Below are 22,447 nucleotides of genomic sequence, written 5' to 3' on the forward strand. Positions count from 1 at the left end.
CCTTAGTCATCTTCTGGCCACCATGTGGATCAAAAAAGTAAACTTAACAGACTTTTCCTTTATTAGTGTTACTTTACTCATTGGATGTTGGGAATGCATGTAAAGCATGTTGTGCATGAAGTGAGCAGGTGTTCAATGATCATCTTGTCCAACATTTTTGATACACATTTTCTCTTTCAAGGGCTGATCTTAAAACAGTTCCAGCTTATTCTGAAGATCCTCACAAGTTACAAGTAAACAGCAAGTAATTGGCCTTTGAAAGTATAGGTATTTTCTGTATTTATCAGTAAGTAAGTGTGGAAGAGTATCTTATTTGTGAAACAAAGCCTGTTGCTTCCTTTGCAAGTTAGGAGCCTCCTGGATTCTGTCAATATCTTTGACAGATATGGAATTAGACCTTGATGTGTTACCTTTTTTGTATTTCTTGCTCAGTGAAAAATCTGGACAATAAATCAAAAAAAGTGTTTATGATTGTTGTGGAATAGGCTTAAAGGGTGAGGAGACTTCAATGTCTTGCATTAGGACAGAGCTTGCTTAAATGATGAAAGAGATTGGGTTTAGGAGAGTAGAGCTCGTGAAACTGAAAATTAAAAAACATATCTACATCTTGCAATAATTAATAGTAAATATAATAATGTGGTGCTGTACATGTAAACTTACCTCCCTTGTACTTGATTTTGAATACATGGCTAATTCACCTATAGAACTACTTCTATATCTAAAAAGCAAGTGCACAGTTATTTTATCTTTTCTTTCTGCCTTAGAGGAAGAGCACTGGGCACTGTGCAGTGCTGTGTTTGTACTGCAGCATAGCCTGGCTGCTTTTAGAAACATTTGACCAATGTTGGCCAAGGTTGGCTTGGATGTTAGCAGTCAGACCATTTGACAGAAATTTGCCATGATTCATGCTAAAGACCTGCAAAATAAGTGTTTGAAAAAAAGCATACTGAATGGAAGGAAATGGCCACTTGGTAAGTTCAGATATTTAAAACACAGAAAAAGTTATCAGCTTTTAACAAGAATCAGAAAGTAGAAACACTGCACTGTAACAACAGAGATAAGTATAAATGTTTAAACAGAACCATTGCAAAGAAATGAAACATTGTTTACATTATGAAACCAAAATAGCTCTGTGAGTAATGCATTTTACAGCATGGACCTTTGAACATAAGTCCTCCAGTGACATCATATCATTGAAACAATAGTTGTTACATAATGAAATGACATAAAATGATACCAAAAAGAGGTTTATGCCCCAAATACACAAAATTTAGTTACAATCTATTTTAGATTCTAGACAACACATAAGCTTGTGAGGAAAAAAACAAACATTTTATTTATTTATTTTTTCTACACAGCAGCTGTAAAATGGAATGCATCAAAACATCCTACAGTTTTCTCATCTAATTAATCCAGAAATCAGAGACCTTCAAACTAAATTTTCAAGGGACCATTAGCTCCTGACAAGGAAAGAAAGTAATGGTTGTAATTGCTGCTTCGGTTGAATCTCTAGGAATAACTTTTATCTTCTTGAGGTGTATTTTTGTATTTATAATGCCAATTTCAGAAAATCTGGTGCATCAGAATATATGTATTGTACTCAAAAATGTACATACTGTGTTGGAAATACTCTGCCCTCCAATTTCTCTCTTGTTGAATGCATTCCTGCTCTTTTCTACTTAAATAATATTATATTGGAAGCTGACTTTCATTTCAATGTAATTTTTATTCATGACAAAGAAAGTGTTCAAGGTTCTCTTACTGAAAGTAAAAGAACCATAATTTTCTTTTAAAGTTCTTCATTTTCTTCTTTTTTTTTCAGAGAGAGTTGAGATATAAAAATAGAAATGCATTTAGTGGTGCAAAGTGCCCAGGGGCTTACAGCCTGCAATTTAATGTTTTATTCATAATTTTTCACAATAATTGTAGTTATTTGTTGGTCTTCATACAATTATTTTCAATATTGCTTTGAATTTAAAATTAATGACATGAATTTTTTTTCTGGAGTTTCGAGATCAGTTTTCCAGTCATAAAACCAGATATCCATATGCAATTCACAGTGAGCACTTTTTGCAAAGTGCTCAACTATATGAATTATTTAATGCTTTACTTCAACTGTTTGTGTTTGCAAGAACTGCTTCCTTTCTGTAGGCAGTAATACCCTTGATTTGCTCTTCATATGTATTAACTCTAACTTAGTACTGATTTTGTGAACTACCTTTGGTCGAATGGCAGAATAATTGTGAAGGTTATAAAGCAGAATCTCCCTTTGTGACTTAACCTTCTCTTCAATACTTACACTGTTCTCGATATATGTTGAGTGGCAGCTTATCAGGAACACCAAAACTGGGAATCTGTTTCTTTACCATAGGCAAGGTTCCATATGTACAGTGAAAGAACATCCCGACTTATTCTCCTCCTAGAGCTAAAACTGAATGAGGGTTCAGAGAAGGGATTTCGGGATGATGACATAAAAAATCATTCGTACCGCAGGAACCTGGAGTGAAAAAACTTATGCAGCTCTATTTAAAGCATGTTTATGCTTGGGAAGGATAAGGTAATTGGGATATCAACTCTCCCTTTCCCTGCTTTTAATTGTTAGGGTAAACAGAATACATGGTTAGCAGTTAGCCCTGATTGACTTCTTCAGGCAAGTCTTAAATTTGAAATTCTAGCTGGTTTTTATGGCTGCACTGTTGAACATCTTCAACAGTGAATCTTCATCTTCATTGAACATCTTCAGTGAAGTACAGAATTAGATTTGGAGATTTTGAGGAGAGACCATGATGGTCATTTTCAGTGATGTCTTGTATAACACAAGGCATACTTTCTACATGAACACCACTAAACTGTAGTCCAAAAAGCTGTGCAATTAATTAGAACAGTTCTGTTAATCCTAACATTGACGTGAAATTGGCTTATTTCCACCCCTATAAACTAATTTATGAATTATTAACAACTATACAGAGAACTTGTCAGAAAGATGCTTTGGCACAGTTTGTCTGGAGGAGTAATTATCTCAACTGTATCAGTTGGAGGCAAACTGCAATGATAGAAAGAACTGTCCAGGTGTAAGTGGAATTAGGTATAATATTGTATATGAGATCTTATATCAAGTAAAGATGGCATTATTATTATTATTATTATTATTATTATTATTATTATTATTATTACTTATACAGGTGTTTTCTTTTGTTTCTCCTTTTCCTGTTGCCCCCTCTTCTTTCCCAAATATGGTAAGTTTTGCATTATGGAGATATTGAGGATGCTAGAGCTGCTGTGGCTCAGTGATTAACATTTCAGTGATTAAAATATTGACTTTTTAAATTGTTGTGCTTAGAGTATTATTTTAGCTCTATGCTCAGTATACAATTCTCATATTTCTGCCATTCCTAAATGGAGAAAATTAAGACAGAAGAATAATCTTTCTTTCTGTCTCAAGCAGTGAAGTGTATCCATGGTTCTAGGATTTCAAGTAAATATGTGGGTGTTAATCTTGTTTTGTCATGCCCAATTCCTGGCTCATAAATGGAAGTCAGAAAATGATGTTAAAGGTCTTCCCTAACAGGAAAACAGATTAGTTAATCTAATAAGCCTTCTGCATACAAATACTTTGTACAAAACCAGTTATGAAATCTAAGGCTAACCTGAGCCATATAATATGTATTCAGTGTGGAAAGCAATCTAATCAATGATCTATTCTTTCCCTGAGAAAATGATCAGGGAACATATGAACACATAACTCTTTCCTGAATTAGATGCTCAGTCATAGAATACATTTCAAAGTACCTTTAACAATTGAGTAATAGTGAACATATGGTAAAAAGAAAATAATCATAGCAAGAGTAAGTACTGAGAATAGAAATTGGCAGATAATTTGAAAATGGCACTCAAAACCAAAATGTATCTTAAACCATCAGCAAGAGAGCTTCAGTGGATATAACATAAGATTTGCTCCATTTTCCATGTAGAACCATAAAAAAGGTCATTGAAATCAGAGACATATTTTATTAAAATGCAGCATATGCCTCTTAAATTAAATTTTAGCATAGGAAAAATGTCATTGTGAGCTTTATATGTGAAATTTTACTCTTAACTCATTTCTGTCAGCAGAGCTATAAAGCATTCTAATAACAGATTCTTCATCTAGCAGTGCAGCTTTCAAAATGGACAGAACACACAATAGTACCTAATTTTTTAATTAATGCAAGGTCTTCCTGTTGTCTTTCGCACAAATACTTCCAGAAAACAAAGTCGTCATGTAAAATAAGATGCTTTGCAAAAACCTTGAGGTGATTTGTGTTTACATGGTAGAGCAATATAAATTTCTGCTCAACTCTAAATTCTTTTTGATAGAGTCCCAAATGCTGAGACAGATGTGTGAGGGCTGTTTCCTCTCATATGTTGTATTTACACCATGACTGTATTAAATATATGTGCAAAGTTTTTATGCCTGATTTATAGGGAGGGGACAGAGCAGTAGCTAGAATATGTAAGTTAGAATCTGATTATCTTTCTACTCAGAAGAGAATCTTTCTCTGCCCATGTGAAATTGCAGGTGCCAATGCAGCTTCTGTTTAAATTCCTGGCAAAATTCTTGAGTACTTGTATCTGCTTGGACAGCCTAAGGATGTGCTCAAACTTTCTGGTTCTGCTCAGGTATTTCTAAAGCATAGGGGTTTTTTTACACTTCTTTTCCAGACTGTGTGTCACACACAGCTTGCAAAGGTTAACGTTTTGGATGTTTGGGAATGAATTCAGAGGTTGTAGCCTAGATAAAGAATAAAATGGTTATCACTTGCTCATTTCTCAGCTTTTTCTCTTGGAGGCTGTAGCTAGTGAAAGCAGAGTAGCTACATTGTCCCTGTACTGTGAAATATGTTGAACACTCTAAAAAACATCAAAATAACCCAAAGACCTTAATGATGTATGCAGAAAGAAGCCTATTTAAAGGTCTGTACAGCACACTGATTTTCTGGGGGGTTTTGGTTTGGTGGTTTTTTGATTTTTTTTTTTTTTTTTTTTTTTTGGCATTAAAATTTTTAAAAGAATTTATTGCTGTAGCCAGAGCTAGACATCATAAATTGTCATTGAAATTATTGCTTTCTAAAAGCAATTGTGTTGCAATGGTGGAATGTTTGCAAGATTTCACAATGAGGTAAAAAGATAATATTTTTCAGACTTTAATCCTTTACATTCCTATAAGCATAGGTAGAAATTTGACATTGTATTTCCTTTGGGCTTCCTTATAGTCTTTGACCTTCAAGCTTCTATTCTTTCTTTTTGTAAAAACATTATATGTTTTTAGACAGTATCTGTATACAAAAGGAACTGGTGTGTAGGTGACAACAAGCAGCCAACCTATATTTTTAGGTTGTTTTGCCAGTAGTAAGGAATTTAATTTAAAGGAATCTATTCCCATTGTTATGAAATAATTGCGAAGAATCACTAATGGCAAAATGGCTTTAGGAAATGTTAAATACACATTTCTTTAGTGGTTTGCTGAAGTACATACTTTCAGCCACAAACTGCAATGTCGTCAGCTCAGGTGTGCATTTCCTCCTTCAACTTAGTGGGGAGCTTTGAAGTCAAATTATCATGTAGAAGGGTCTGCAACATTCATAGAAATATGAATGGAATAACAAACTCTGTCTTAGTCAAGCACTAGAATTTGAAGTAGGCACTTTGGCAGAAGAGCTGAGATGGCTCTTGTGACCCTTCACTGCTGTAACACATCTGACCTGATGTCATACTCAAGTTCATCCTTAGCCTGTGCAGCTTTGCTTAAGATCTCTATTTTGTATTTATCCTGAGGATGGGGAAAGAAAAAAGGAAAAAATCCATGTGTTTTGTCTTGTAATAAGAAAACTGTTTTGTTACATTTTGCAAGATAGAAGCTGTCAAATGGAGTTTTCAAGCTGTGAGTACACATTCATTTAGCTGAAATCTCTACTGGAAGCTATAGCAAAAGATTGGAAATTAATAGTGGAAAATGTAATAGTTAAAGCAAAAAAGCTGAGCAACTTCTTTATTTGGTATTTAATTAATTCTGTTATGAATTAAAAAAAATTATTAGTATTCCTTTTAAAATCCTGCTACTAAAGCTATTAAAAATCAATTAATCCTTTGAATTTTTGCAAATTATTAAAGGATTTTATAAATTACTTGGTTAAAAAACTGTAGGTATCTAATAAAAATAATTTACTATACAGCAAAGTAGCAGTTATTTGCAAGGCATGTAATACTTGAGTATGCAGATTTGAAATGACTGATGCTTACAAGAGAATGCCCAAGTCATCTTTCCAATCTGGCAGAAAGAGAGTGTCAGACACTGAATTGTCATGGTCCTTATCTTCATGGGACTGTAATACAGAGGACACAATGAATGCTGTTTGTAGTTATCCCTAGAGACCAACAGAGGTGGAGCAATGATACTTATTTTTAGTTGAATGGTATGAAATAGAATTTGAGCAAACTGTGATTCTGTGATACAGATGATATTTAGGTAACACATAGCTATTTATAACCAGTGTCAGAACAATTGCTAAAACTTCAGTGGCCTCAATGGAAAAGGAAGCTACTGATATATAGATAAAGCACCTGGTTAATACTATTTAAAATAGCAGCCTAACAGTTGTGGCCATTATAGATGTATCTTTTTCCATCTTCATGTACAGTGTAAGCAGTAGTTTCCATAGGCTTTGCAAGTTTGAATTTAACAGTAGAGCTAGACCCTCATGCATGGGAAGGACATTATAATCCTTTGGAGGATGTTAATATAATATGGAGAAGTAGTTCAACAAGTCTGTTTGCCTTTTAGGTTCAGTGGATAGTCATAAAACTGGGGTTTTTTGTTAAAATATACTTTTTCAGGGACACGTGAATAGACAATGTACAGTGATGTAGTTTCAGTTGAGTATAATGAAAATTTGACAAGGTCAGGAGGTCTTAGGAATCCAGGCATGACTCTGGTTTGAAGCATGCTGGGTATGAGGCTGCACATTGTTAGAATATCTACAGCTTTCACAGCAATAAAATCCAAGCATTCTTTTTGTTACTGTTTCTCAAAAGAGCTGACAAAAAATTTAAAAGCTCAGTTGTATTATCTGCTAGGTTTTCTGTGAAAATATGAGGGTGGATTACTCCTCTCCATGAAACCTAATTTGGCATCGATGCATTCCCCTGACCACATGCTCTCTGTTCTTCCTGCTCTGGTAAGCTTGCCTAGAAGCTGATCTGCATTGTCGCTAATCAAAATGCTTTGCTTCACCTCCCCTTTGTCAGCATACAAAAGCTCATGTCAGGAAAGCTTTCAGAGGTAATCAATCCAGAAAAATAGATCAGCAAAAGGAAAACATGGTGAATAAATATTTCATTGCACTATGTAAGCCTGTTGTTTTAAATAGCAAAACAAACAGCTTAGGATGTTTTCTTTACATATTTTAATTATTCATTTATTTTGTATACAGGCAATATTTATGTGTTCATATGCAAGTATCACTCTAACAATTGGGATGATTTGTGCAGTATTTGAAAGCATTTAAGTTTCTTGATCCCTGTCATATTTTGGTAACTACTTTCCAGATTGTAGAGATATCATCTCAAGGTATTAATGTACTCTCACTAGAGCATCCTTTCTCATTAATGATTATTATGGCTACAGCAATTTGTCCCACTTTGCTACATTTAGATGTGGCCATGGCAGCAGGGGTTATACAATCGTGACATCCTAAATACTATGGTATTTATGTTTGAAACAATATTTCACTGCCCCAGAGTACTGAGACTATTATTGTCAAATTGGGAAATCAATGGTGGACATCCACACATATGCCTGATGTTTAGCACAGAGGTTTCTATGGCCTGTGGGACATTATTGTGTGGGTCTGCAACTAGCAGGAACATATGTTTTCCAAGAATTTAAAAGCAAAGTGTCACACAGTGAATAACTTCACACCAGTGTAATCTGCATATGACAGTATCAACTCTGGGAAAGTTAGAAATTGGATCAAAGTGATTATTAATGCCTGTGGAATAATGGCTTGTGTTTTTCAGCTACCTGTTCAATGGGAGAGAAATCAGATCTTCGAACTGTATGAAGACAGGAGCTCTGAGTTGAGACTCTTTTTTTTTTCTCAAGGAGAATGTAAGGTAGATACATACACATTCTTTTTGAAATTTCTATCAGACGTGTTGAACATTTTTATGATGTTCCTACAAGCAAGCCACTAGGCATAAATAAATTTTTAGTGAACTGCAGGCTTTCTTTGCACAAAACTTGAGGAAGAATAATTTCAATGAGTAGCCGTGTACACAATGTACAGTTAGATCCCTACAGGCAGCATGTGTGACTGAACAGCTGCAAAATTATATCTACTGTGGCCATATCTTGTGAGAGTTTTGACTTGTCCTACTCATAGAACAGAAGACTATGGAGCTATGACTCTTTTCAAAGGTTGCAACATTTAAAATCATGAATGTTAGATTTTAATGTAAATATTTTGGTGGGTTTAAAATATATTGCTATTTTCTGAAGGCATTTTATGTTATGTGGGTTTTGTCTCTATTATAAACCAAGATTTTTACCTTTTGCATAAACTTATAATGAAACAATAAGACTAACTTTTTTCATTGAGCTTGATCTTTGAGGAATTATTTTATTTCACTTCTATTCAATGGTCATAATTTTAAGGTTTTTCCCCCATGCTCTTTCCCAGCCTTCTTCAGAGTATCTTAGATCATTACTAAATGAAAGAGAGGTAGTTCTAATTTTCATTTTCAGAAAGAGATTCAATCATTTGAGCTTTCTGTTTCAATGCTCATTTCATATCTCTCTTGATCATTTTATATTTTAAGTATGGTAATTCCAGACAGGCTAAGAGTATGTACAACTAATTTGAATTGCAAAGTTGACTCCAGCTGTACAACTGTACTTCTTTAAACAGACATAAGTTAGAGATTGACAGGTTTTTCTGGAATTATATTTCCATTAATGTTGCTTTGTTTCTAACAGAACTCCTGTAGAACCTCCTGTTGAATACCCATTTAAGTGTGAAAGCTGCAGTTCCTTTCTAAACGTGAAAAGTCATTAAATTATAACTGAGTTACATCCAGCTGGTTTCTGGTCACCAGTGGTGTTCCTCAGGGCTTACTACTGGGTCCAGTCCTGTTTAATATCTTTATCAATGGTCTGGACCAGGGGATCAAGGGCACCCTCCATCAATATTTAGACAACATCAAGTGGGGTGGGAGGGTTGATATGCTGGAGAGCAGGAAAGCTCTGCAGAGTGATCTGGATAGGCTGGATCAATGGGCTGAGGCCAATTGCCTGAGGCTCAGCAAGGTGAAGTGCATTTGAGTCACAACAACACCAGGCAGTGCTAGAGGCTGGGGCAGAGTGGCTGGAAAGTGGCTCAGTGGGAAAGGTCCTGGGGGTGCTGGGCAGCAGCAGCTGAACATGAGCCAACATGTCCAGGTGGCCAAGAAGGCCAGTGGCACCCTGGCCTGTGTCTGGAATAGTGTGGTCAGCAGGAGCAGGGCAGTGATTGCCCCCTGTACTCAGCACTGGTGAGGTCATGCCTCAAATCCTGTGTTCAGTTCTGGGCCCCTCAGTAGAGGAAGGACATTGAGGAGCTGGAGCAGGTCCAGAGAAGGGGAATGAAGCTAGTGAAGGGTCTGGAGCACAAGTCCTGTGAGGAGTGCCTGAGGGAGCTGGGGGTGTTTAGCCTGGAGAAAAGGAGGCTCAGGGACAGCCTTATTACTTCCTACAAATACCTGCAAGGTTATAGCCAGGTGGGGGGGGAAGGGGGGTATGTCTCTTCTCCCAAGTAATGAGCAATAGGAAAAGAGGAAATGGTCTCAAAATGTGCCAGAGAATGTTGAGATTGGATCTTATGAAATTTTTTTTCATGGAAAGGGTTGTCAAGCATTGGAACAGGCTGCCCATGGAAGTGATGAAGGCACCATTGCCAGAGATTTTTAAAAGATGTGTAGATGTTGCACTTTGGGGCATGATTTAACAGTGGACTTGTCAGTACTGGGTTAACAGCTGGAATGGATGATCTTAGAGGTCTTTTTCAACCTAAATGATTCTGTGACTCTAAATTCAGTTGCTTATATTTGTATCTAGAAAGTAGGATATTTCTTTTAATTGAAAGGAGAGGAGGATAGAAAGAAAAACTTCTCCATTCTATATTTCTAGGAAAAGCTGATTTGACACGTCCACACTGGTTGACACAGCAAAATTTTGACAAAATCCTGCATGATCTTTTAAGAAGCTGAAAACCTTAATTGATGGTTATGTTTTAATAAGAGGCAGGGTAGTCTTCTCTGGTAAAATTTTAAAAGGCAAATATTATCTTCTAATGAAATTAAAGGTTATTGTGTTTATGTTTTCAGTGGCTATAGAAGACTGCAGCATTCAAGTCCCTCTGGTTTTATGTTTGTTCTAGGATTCTTGATCAAAGAATAGAATTGGCCTTGGGTTGTGACAAAGCTGGTATATGAAGGCTGTTGTATACACAACTGAAGTTGTATAACTGTAGTATTTGTGCTTAAAGGTTAAAAATACTACCTTTTCTAAAGGCATGTGATAGAAACCTCGGGCTTTTCTTGTTGCCTGCCAGCGTAAGTTGGTTCATGTATTCTTGTCATGTTTTACAAGTATGTCCTCAAGGCCACTCCAGAAACATTTGCTCGCTTGCCTGCTGAGTGGGTGGAAGTAGGATTTTATGGTCATTTGCAATGTTCTCCAAATACTTTAATTTTCACGTGTTTTAGTCACATAAGAAGTAGTAAGAGCCATTCTGTTCAATAACAAGCTTCATCTGCTTTCAGTTGACTAACTCCTGCTGTAATGTGAGTTGTGATGTACATCCAGTGATTTTAAGAAAGCATTTTCCTCCTTTTACAGCATGAGAGGTTTTAGGTGCCACATGTGATTCAATTCCTTGCAGAAGGTCAGCAGATTCTACTTTGGCAGAAGATGTCAGAGCAAATAGTTTCAGCATGGCTTGAATTTCAGTTAAGACAAATTCTCTGCAGATAAAGCAGTCTAATACATAGAGTTCATTTGTATTATTACAAATTCACATCATTTTACTACTCTTCAGTTTTAACATGTCTAATGTGATTTGACTACTGAAAACACTGAGAGACCAATGCTATGGATTAATTTTCTGAATTTTCCCCTGGATCAAAAAATGTCCAGCAACCTGATTGACTTCCACAAATACACTTTTTTCAAGCTATATTTCTAAAATATACATGCAGCTTAAATATGCATTCCATCAATCTATCAAATCCCTTCACATTTGAAACATGTTATATTCTCTTTGCCTTTTTGAATCATTTTGAATGAATGATCCATTTTGAATGAACTTCCAATACATCTGACTGTCTTTCCAAACTCAGAAACTATTTTTTAAATTCTTCAAACCTTCAAAAAAACCCTTCCAAAATCTTCTACTATTTTCTTTCATTTTGCCTTGCCTCCTGAACAATATGTGATACCATAACTTCAGGTTTTAGCCACTACCTCTATGACTTGCTTCTCTTGTGATGCTGAGTGCCATCATATTTTTATATAAAAACTATTTTTTGAACCAGTGACTGACTATTCAGGGATAGGTTCTACTACCTCTATCTGTCCTGTGGCATTGTGCAGGAATTTGTGACAAGTAGTGCTAGGTGAGCAGCATGCCTAAAAATGACTGACTAAAAATTCAGCTGTGGAAGCCTTGATTTTTCCCTCCTTTTTAATATCATCCTAAGATTTTATTGCAATAGTATATGCCTGTGTGTTGCAGTCTTTTCTGCTACTGCCCCTAACAGGAAACTATTTTTTCTCCCCTGTTAGCATTCACAGTGTAGTGAGTTGTTGTGATCGACACTCACAGGGAGTTTGGTGAGCTTGCAGTGTTGTAAAGAGTACTGGATGGTTATAAGTATTCAGTGAGTGTTTTAGGACTTGCACCTATATTCTAGTGCCATAACTTGTGGCACCATTATAAAGAATACTTGACAGTTGGGTTTACTTAGGGGGAAGTCTGATTGTGACCTGAAGAGCACTTGGAAGTCCAAGGATTTTGTCTGTCAAGCTTTGCCCCGGGGGATTTGTTCGTAACTCCTGCAAGGACAGCTGTAAGACTGTTCTTACATAATTGGAAACCAGAGATTTAGGTGAACAGAGTAGATTACCCTTAGTCTCTGTGAGGTGGAACTGAGAACTTAAAGATCTCATATCCCCTATTTGTCCTTTGCTCAGGACTACCTGTTAGCCCCCCAATGGTTTATTCTATGCCTGAGGGCTTTGTTCTGTGCTGATGTGGGCCTTGTATGGTATTTCAGGGATACAAGAGCACCCTGTTTTGCAAAATTCTTGCTGATGATGCAAAACTGTGGGGAGTGGCTGATACACCTGAAGGCTCTGCTGCCATTCAGTGGGACCCTGATAGACTGGAGATTTGGGCCAGAAGAAACCTACTGAAGTTCAACAAGGGCAAGTGTAGAGTCCTGCACCTTGGAAGGAATAACCCCAAGTACCAGCACAGTTTGGGGGATGACCTAGAGAGCAGCTCTGTGGAAAGGACCTGGTAGTCTTTGTAGATGACAAGTTGACCTTGAGCCAGCATTGCCCTTGCAGCAAGGAAGGCCAATGGCAGCAAGTGTGGCCAGCAGGTCGAGCGAGGTTATCCTGCCCATGCTTGGCCACATCTGGAGTATTGTGTTCAGTTCTGGTCTCCAGAGCTCAAGAAAAACAAGGAGCTACTGGAGAGGATCCAGGAGGGTCTAGTGGAGCCCACAAAGATGATTTGGGGTCTGATGCATTTCTCTTGTGGGGCAAGACTGCAGGAGGTGGGCCTCGCTAGTCTAGAGAAAATTGAAAGGGGATCTCATTAATGCATATAAATATCTCAAAGGAGGGTGTCAAGAGCAGGGTGTCAGACCCTTTTCAGTGGTGCCCAGCAACACGATGAAGAGCAATGGCCATAAAATAAAACACAAGAAATTCAACCTCAACATGTGGAAGAACTTCTTTTCATAAAGGGTGGCAGAGCACTGGAACAGGCTGCCCAGGGAAGATCTGGAGCCTCACTTTCTGGAGACATTCCAAACCCACCTGGGCATGTTTCTGTGTAACCTGTTTCAGGTGACCCTGCCTTGGCAGGGTGGTTGGAGTCGATGATCTCCAGAGTTCCCTTCCAACCTTGACAATTCTGTGATTCTTGGAAAGCACCCGGTACATCAACATAACAGTGTATTTGTCCACTGGATTTAGTCATCCTGATCTTACAATATCAACAGTTGTAGTTTCTATCTTCTGCTGTTCTCATACTCTTTTTTACTTCCAGTAAAAAAGTAAATCATCATATATCGCAGTGCATCAGCTATATAGGAAGTCTTGATTAAAGCTGCTAAGATATCCCATATAGCTATCATTCTTATCCTGAAGGCCAACGTGCACATTTTTCTCACTTGAAAAAAAATTGTCTCTGGGAGTTACTCCCTCTTCTGGACCTTATGTTCTAGGGCTTGACAGACTTAAGGTTAGAGTATAACTTCTGTCTACTCTGCCACACAGATTTATTTTAGATTGCTTAACCAGGAATGGTTAAGGAATGTGAAAGAGTCTTACTGTCAGTGGATCTTAGTGATTTGGGCTTTAGTGATTTGCACTAATTAGAATCTTTATGTGAGTAAACAGTAAAATGAAAATGTTCTGAACTCCCAATTGTTTACACATTTTCTATGAGAATATGTCTAGCTTTAACAGGACAAATGATTCTGCTCAAAATTTTCTTATGACACTGTCTGATTCAGTTAGAATCTCTTCAGAGAATACTAATACATTTATCCTCTAGCAATACAGATGGAAAAAGAAAGATGTAGAAACCTCAACCAGAAACTGATATCTGTGGTTAACTGATGGGATTTATTCTGGTAACCAAAGGTCATGTATCCATTCAAAATTCTCTACTTAGTGCCCATAGGATCGCCAACTGCCCTAAATCACAGGAATTTAAATTCTGTCAGTTACAGAAAGTGAACTGTTCCCAGGAGTGAGGAGGTGTTGGACTTAACTCTTTGATTCAGTTGCTGAAGTGTGATGATAAATTTGAGTATAGTCAATAAAGTATTGTCTGAACAAGGACTTTATGCTTTTTATCATTTGTGTACAGGCCACATTTGAGATCAGGTCTCCAAATTCCAGAGGACATAATTACCAAGTGTAGTTAAATGTTTTCAAAACCCTACTAAATACCTCTGTGCATCTTAAAATATCTAAATACCTCTGCAATGCTCACTGAAGAAGCTTCTGTGGCTCAAGATGAAGTTGAGGGCAGAACTGGGAATGGATCCAAAATCATTTGAGACCCAGTCTAGCACATCAGCACAAATCATCTTCCTCCTGAAATTTACTTCAACTGTGCCACAATTCTGTGCTTAATTCGTTATTTTTAAAAGCAAGTACAACATACCTTAGAAAGAATTTAAGATTTAATATCTTACTATTTATTGATCACATTGAGTTCTTCATTAAAAACACTATTCAGCCCCGAGTGTGCCCTTAAAATTACTTGAAACCAGTATATTTTAATGACTTGGCATAGTTGCTCCCATTTTCTCCAGTGAGAGAGGAATTTCATATTCAGTATGTCCACAGTATTATTCAAGGACTCCACTGACAACACTCCACTAACAACATTTGTAAACAAAACAGTGCAGGAGAGAGCATTTTTTTCAGACAAGACAGTCCAGTGATACCAGTAATAATTTTCAACAAATGCACATTGTAAGGCAGAGCAGACATCCACAGAGGACATCCAAGGTTTGGGGGTTTTTTCAAATCTGATTACATCCTGTTTTCACAGATGCTGCTAAGTGTTTTGCCTCCCATTTTCATGTTTTCAGGATTAATTAGAACACCCCTGATTCCGCTTTCAGTATTTTAAGTCTTAAAAATATGCCTAAGTATATGAAAGAGTAGAGTTTACGTTACTATTGTTTTCTCAGGAAAAGCCTTCTGTTTGGAGAAAATTAGATTTAAGGTACTGACTGTATAGAATCCATAGTAAGTGTTACTGAAATGGCAATAAGCATTGCAGATTGATTCATTGTGATAGTAGCAATCTGAAAGCTACATACAAAGTGAAGAACTTCTGTTGTCAAGGTCAGGTGATAGCACAGATTCTGTTTTTATTAATTAGTCAGTCTCAATGCCTAAAGATATTGTGTCCCTGCAGAATTAAAAATTCTGGACTGAGTTCTCCAGGGTGATGTTTCAGTCCTGTTGCTCCAGGGACAGAGAAAGTTTTACCATTGGGATCTCTCTCATTCTCAAGAGAAAATATGGTAATTCCACAGTATTGGAGTTACCTTCTTAACAAGAGTTAATAAATGCCTTAATTAGACTCATGAAATTGTGGAAAGAATCATGTAAAGTTCTGCACAACGAGACATTAAAAAATGCCTGAGATTGGGAGAAAATTCACATTTAGAAAAAGACAAACATTTCAAAGGCATCGAATATGGTAAATTTGAGTAAGTTTGTAATGAAAACCACAGCTTAATAAAGAGGACACATCCAACCAATTATGTATCATGGCTTTATTCGATGTTACATGCATTTGGTACATGGATATTCTAATATATTTAACTAAGTCTATATAAGTTATATATTATATTAGGTTATGTGTTTGGAAGTTTGAAGGAGTAGTACTGTAAAATTTTACATACATACATTTGAAGAGAACTTACTTTAATAGACTAAGTTTTGTGTGGAAGTTTTCCTTCAGCATTAAAAGAAATTGTGATTTCATTGTTAATCTCAGATGGAATTGGATTAAGACTTCATTTGTCATAAATGGCCAGCTATTCCCTGCTCTTGTATTCTTTGATTCATCTCTGTCACAGGAGATACTGCCTGACAATTGCAGAGTTTGAGGCTCCTGGGAGCAAGTAAAGCTTTTTTTTCAACCTTGACAAAAGCTGCTCAGCTTGCTAACACATTTTTTTCCCCCTCAGATCCTTGCCTGATTAAGAGGGTGGTTTTATCACATGTGATTTTGTGGCTAGGTAGAATTGGAACGTTCCCTTGTGGGGAATGTGAACATCTGATCCTTGTTTCATTCAAAACTCTTCCTTAAGTTCCTCTTATTCCTTTTGTGGTATGGCTGAACTATAATATTGGTTTCAAAGTGTGTGGGTTTTTTGTAAACTAATATTTCCTTTCTCCCCCTTCCTGTTTTCAGATATATTCAAAACCCGAGACCTGGATGGTTTTGGAGTCAGCATTTTAATCAAGTGTAGGATGTTCTGGAATTTCAGTGCCTTTCCAGGAATTGCAGAAGCATAGACTGGATAGTGCTAAATTAAAGTGTCAGCTCTATTGTCTTCTGATCAATAAGATCCCTTAAAGAACCCAGAGAGACTGACAAAAGAAGAAAAGTAAGTAATTTAGAGGGCAACACTGTAAATGCAGCAGTCATGATGGTTTGAGTGCAGAATCTGTGAGCAGAGCTGCAGTAAAAGAAACGGAGGCAAACACAGCCCCAAAAGAAATAAAATATCCAGAAAATGTGGGGTTTTTCTATTGACTGTGCCATACAAATGAGCAATAAATTATTTTTTCCAGGAATACTAAGTATGATATGGAACAGGAAGTAACACTGAATGGTTTGATAGATGTGAAACAAATGCTTAGTGAGACAAAGGATAGTAATGAGGGATAGTAAGTTACAGTGCTGTTTTAATAGCCTGTCACCAGTGGGATAGTCTAAGGCCATAGCAGGTATTTGTGGCTGAACATTTAATCTTTTTTAGGAAAGAGAATATAGTTGGATGACTCCTGACTAAACTTGTCAGTACTTAAGTGTAAGCCCTTGCTATGTATCAGTAACAAAACTCTCTGTCCTTGACCTTCCTGTCTATTTCTCATTTAATTTTTTTTGCTGGAGAAAAGGGTGTGGGAGGGAGCGAGAGGACAGAACAGAAATGGAAGGGCAGGATAGCAGGAAAGGAGTTTGCATAGATAACAGATACTGAGAAAACAGATTTTTTTCCCCTGTTTCTGCCACTAAATTTAAGTATGACTGGGCTAGTATAGTCCTGTTTTGGGTTCTAATATGCTGGAGTCTATATCTTGAGGATTATTTGTCTCTAGGTGCAACAAGTACAGAAGAGATATAAATACATTAAAATTCATGTTTGTTAGGGATTTAAACTAGTGATCTTTCTAATGGCTGCTCTTGTAGATTGAAATGAACCTCTTTTGGGTTCTGATCCATCAAGGTCCTGAATTTCATTGCTGTCTTCAAGCAAGAGTTGGGTTCAATGGGTCCATGTTCAAAATTAGAGGTATGCCCAAATAAGTGACTGAATGACAGCTTCATTAGGGGTAGTAGCTTATTTTGAAGTTCTTAAGACCTTCAGTATTTAGTGAGTTTTGAATAGTTACATTTTGAATAGTTACATTTTTTTTGAATTAAAGCATTTTGTTCCATCTTGCATGTAAAAAAAAAGACCCCTAATACTATGCAAATACACTTTATGATTCATATCTGCAACAATACCAGCAAGGAAAAAAAGACTGTATAAAATGAAAGACACAATAAGATATGTCAGATAAGATTTTAAAAGCTTTGCCAGTAGGGAACAATGGAAAATCCTAGACTTGAAGCCTAATGGTAGAATATTGGCTCAAGCGTTGGAATTACTTTTGCAGAATATTTGTCAAAATGTTACTAGAAAAATATGGCTGTTCTTCTTCCTAGAATATGTATCACCTTGGTGGTTTTCCCTGTTCTGCATATAGGGCTGTGCTGAATTTTAACAGATCTGAATTTGGCTGAGGATGAACAAGCAGCTGTAGCCTGCAAACATTCTTCATGAGACTTCTATAGGAGGTCTGAGAAAAGGAGAATATCTGATTAATCACCTGTCCCAAACCAGCCACAGGAAGTCATTGCTTCTGCTATGTCTGGGCTTGGCAGATGTCTGTCGGATCATTGTGCATTACTGTTGAAACATCTCTGAGATTTTTCAGATACAGATGTAAGAAGCAGCATAAAATGTCAAACTGACATGTTTTTGTAAGATACAGAATAACTGAGAAAGTGACATGAGACAAGAGCCCTCAAGCTGCTTAATTTTTTCGTGAAGGTTTGACTTTTCCACGTTAATATTTCAACCTGTTACTCACAAACCAACAGAATGAGGCACTGCTTGATGTTGGCTACACAGAACAAACTTGGAAAGCAAAGCACAGCAGCAAAGATCCTTATCTGACTTTACGGGACACAAACCTCATTTTTAAAGAACTGGCTCTGTAGCCTGTCTGCATCTTGACAAACGATTTAAAAGAACCAGCTGCTGGTTCCAGTTACTTCTTTCCACGCTCTTATAAATTGCATTGCTGCTGTTCAGAACCTGTTTGCAACCAAATGTATTTTTCAAAGTGTAGGTGGAAGACTGGTCTTGATGAGCTGGATGTTCTGACGTTTGTGATAACGAAGGGATCAGGAGCAGTGGAGCCAAGAGGGAGCCCAGCTGAGCTGAAAGTCATGCAGCACAGCGGTGGGACAATGGTGACCCCACAGCACACGGGAACGTCAGAGGTGTTGGCACAGGCACCTGTGCGGAGCTGAGCCCAGCAGAGCAGCCGCGTGACCCTGACTCCAGTGGCCCAGCTTAGGGCAGGTTGGTCTGTGTTTTCATTGTTTTCAGGCTGGGGGCAGGAAATGCCAGCTGCAGGAGCTGCCACACCACCCTGCACTTGTTCCCAAGGGCCATGTGCGTGGTGTGTGGGAGTGGCAGCCGTGTGGCCTTCGTGTGGGGAAGCCACATGGACACAACTTATGGGAAGCATCCGCCTGCCATCTCACTTTTGTTCCCAGTGGTAAACACCTTTTTGTGGGTAAAACACCTTCTCTTTCTGTATGGTTTTGCTGTTAATATTGCTATTATTATTGTGCATGTCTTACATTGGCTTTGTGCTTTCAGTAAATTGTGACCCAAAACCACATTCTCTGCTTTTTATCCCTGCTTTACCAGAAGAGGTGAGAGAAGGGAAGCGGATTATTTGGAGTTTCATTTCTGTCTGATGCTAAAACCAGCACAAAGTGCCAAGCAGCACTATGAATTCACATGTACTTTTAGTAGTCTTTCCATCATATTGGCCAATGGGCTTAAAGTGAAAGGGACAGCAAGAAATTACTGTTTTTTCTTTTGCAGTCTCTGGTGTGAATCTTTTGCAGAGGGAAGGAGACAAATAATTTCAACCTAAATCACAAGCCATATATTAAAAAATTTTATTACTCTTGATGTAATGAGCATGGATGACTTTTTCCTTAACATATGTTCACAGAGACATTTAATCAATTTTTGCCCACCCTCTGTTCTTAGACACTACATGGAACAAATTACAGCTAGATTAAGAATTTGAAGGAATCCTGTTTGCTTTCACTAAAAGCCCTACAGATTTTTCCATTATTTTTCTTTCCCTCTCATCTCCTTTTCTACTTGCACTGAATGTTTGTTTGTAAAGAATTTTTCACTATGCTTGATCTATTCTGCATGATTGAATTTATGAGGTAGGATATCATTTTAAGTAAAAGAGTTCTGAGCAAAGTTTACTTGCTGAGATCCCTAGAGGGATATTCCTGGGGCAATAATTGGGCCTGAACTGTTCAAAGGGAATATCAAAGCAAACAACAAGAACTCAGACCTAGCACACTTGAATTTAGATAAATACTGAAACAACAACAACAACCAGAGACATGAAAGACTACTGGCTTTCCTGGCTGAGTAGCAAACCTTCCCAGTATAAGCAAAGTATCACAGATGTAGTGATGGCTTCTGATAAAAAGGGTTACAGGAAATCTGAAGTTTAGGTGATCTCTTTATTAACAGGTGTTTGTTGCCTTTGTTTAAGATTGGACATGCCACAGAACCTACATAGCTCCAGCTGTATATTTTTTATTCTGAAAACAAAATGTATGCACTGTGATACAATGGTAACAGGCAATGAAAATCTTTATTTCCAGATGTTCAGACATCTAAGTATTTTTCCAAATCACATTCAACTACCTGCACAGTAGAACTGAATGAGTATTATGGAGAAGGATTATTTAAATTCAGAGATTGAGATTGTAATTTAATGGCAAAAATCCATTTGAAAGGGGACCACTGCTCACTGAACCTATTAGGAAAACAGTTTCTGAGAGGACACCTTGTAGTTGTTGGTGGCTGAGTAAATGCCTATGCTAGTAAAAAGTTTATGGAGCTGCTGCTTTGTAATAAAAGTAATGAGCCCTATGTTGCTCTTCTCTGTAAATATCAGATTACAGTCTGGTAAAGTCAATTTATAATTAAAATATAAATTATCAATAGATAGTTTGCTACTGTTTTGTATTTAGGTTTCTTTTTCTAAAACTTTCTTATTAGCATTTTGCACTTTAAAGAATTATCATAAAATTTAAAGTGTTTTTTGCAAGCTCAGGATTAATTCCTGTTCAAGCACAAATTCACAAGAATGGTTTTGGTGTTCAGCTTTTTCAGTAAACATTACAGCTTTTTATCCAGACATCCTTTGTTTATATTTTCCTTGTGCTTTTTTTCTCAGTTCAACACAGAAATTGCTATGTTCTAGGTAATTAGCATTTAAGTGGTGGCTCTTGTTTTGAGAATCCTTCAGACTGACCCTCTGGTAAGATCGTAGCTTGTTCATAATGTTCTGTTTTATGAACAAGTTATTGTTGAACTCAAGTATTATTGAGTTGTGCATTTGAGATCTTCGATGGTGATGTACCTGATGTTCTCTTTATGGTGCTCCTTCACCCAGGCGTGTGATATTTCAAGCCTGTAAATGCAATACTGAATCTTGAGTAGCCCTGGATTCGATTCTGGTATTGTAGATGGGTCTGAGGCCTCCTGTAATATTTAACCTCATTTTCATGTCAGCCTGTATTCTGAATCAAAACAAATTCAAGCAGAAGATCTCAAAAGAATGAGATACGGTTATTTTCTGATCAGTTTTAATCGTATTTTTACTTTAAAAAATTGCAGGCCTAATTTGTGATGCAGATACATGCTCCCCATGTACTTAAAAACAAAAGTCTTACTAGCTTCAGTTGCAAAAGAAATGCTGAAGGGTGAGAATCTTCATGTGAATACAGAAATGTAGGAAAAAATGCTCCTGGGAGTCTTGGGGATTTTCACAATGTGTAGCAGAAAAACAAAATTTAAGGGGTAGATATAGTAAATGTGTTCTTTTTAGAATTGGATCATGGCAGGAATGTCTGCTGGGAGGCTCTAAATCTCAGTGTTACTCATCAGCTTGTGAAAAATTATGGTATTTAAAAAGCCCAGCTGCTTTTTAAAGATATGCAAGGCCAGAAAATCAATTCGTGGATCAAGATAAGTAATGGCAAGTATCATCAGCTTGGCACTCTGTTGGAACTTCGTTTTTTCTATACCTGTGTTTACAGCACAGACTGTAATCTCAAGTTCACACTTTTGATTTAGAAGTAGACGTTACATATCTGTAAGACCCAGAAGGAGCACTTCTTCCCAGGTTGTTTGACTGGGGGAAATTAATCCAAACAAACAGATTAGCATTACATTCCCATGGCAGTGAATGTAGTTAATGAATATGACAATAAGCTGAAGCACATCTAATCATATTGAAATGAAATTATTATTACCAAATGATAGTGTGTAACTCCAATTTTTAAATGGAATTACATCAAATATTAATTTAACATAAAACGCAGGGGTAATTTCTCTTGGACCATGGTCAAAGATGAAGGTTTTCTGTTTTATTATTCACTTTCACAAGAACAGTGTTAAAATTCAATCACCCTTTTGTTTTATTGATAGACAGAATTCCATTAGACCTGGCCAGAGGAGAGGGAAGATGAAACATGCCAGCTTTTTATCTCTATGTTCATACTTCGTGCAAGTAAAAGCATAAAATGGGATTCTGCAAACCTCCTCGGATATCTTCTCTAAAACTGCTGTCAGGGTTCTAGTATGCCTTTCTACAATTTCAGCTGCTAATCTACTCTATGTGATAGCTACAGTTACAAATTATTGTTTGAATGTTTTGTTATTCTAGGTCAACTGCACCAATACATACAGAAATTTTTCTCCATCTTTTGACGAGATTCTCTCCTGACAAATTCAGCATTTCATTGGGAAGATCAAGAATTCAAATCCTGATATAATCAGGCTGTTCAGGTAAAAATCTTTTTTGCAGCTCTGGTACCTTTTTTCTGCTGGCAGCACTGAACCAGCCATTGCTGATGTACTAGGGGCAAGAATAGATGGGTAATGCTGCTGAGGATCAATGTAGTCAAACAGTTTAGTGCTCTGATGATACTGAGCACTTGTTTTATAGTTTTATAGCATAGTTTAGGATCAGTCAGTCCCTTCCCTATGGCATCAA

General features: G+C 37.1%; 1 long non-coding RNA gene across 2 annotated transcripts in view; it reads left to right on the top strand.

The window, feature by feature from the left end:
* The window catches only part of LOC146434696 (uncharacterized), a 54,615-nt gene that overhangs the window by 21,094 nt on the left and 11,074 nt on the right, over positions 1-22,447 (top strand). The window contains exons 2-5 of one of the 2 annotated variants that reach the window (XR_014853289.1): positions 16,254-16,449; positions 17,256-17,358; positions 17,816-18,699; positions 22,118-22,239. This is a non-coding gene — a long non-coding RNA (uncharacterized LOC146434696). The remainder of the gene's footprint in view (positions 1-16,253; positions 16,450-17,255; positions 17,359-17,815; positions 18,700-22,117; positions 22,240-22,447) is intronic. The other variant, XR_014853288.1, reaches the window with a different exon arrangement.

The sequence above is a fragment of the Lichenostomus cassidix genome, chromosome 7 (genome assembly GCF_008360975.1).
Source record: "Lichenostomus cassidix isolate B80296 chromosome 7, HeHo_3.0, whole genome shotgun sequence".
Classification (NCBI taxonomy): domain Eukaryota; kingdom Metazoa; phylum Chordata; class Aves; order Passeriformes; family Meliphagidae; genus Lichenostomus; species Lichenostomus cassidix.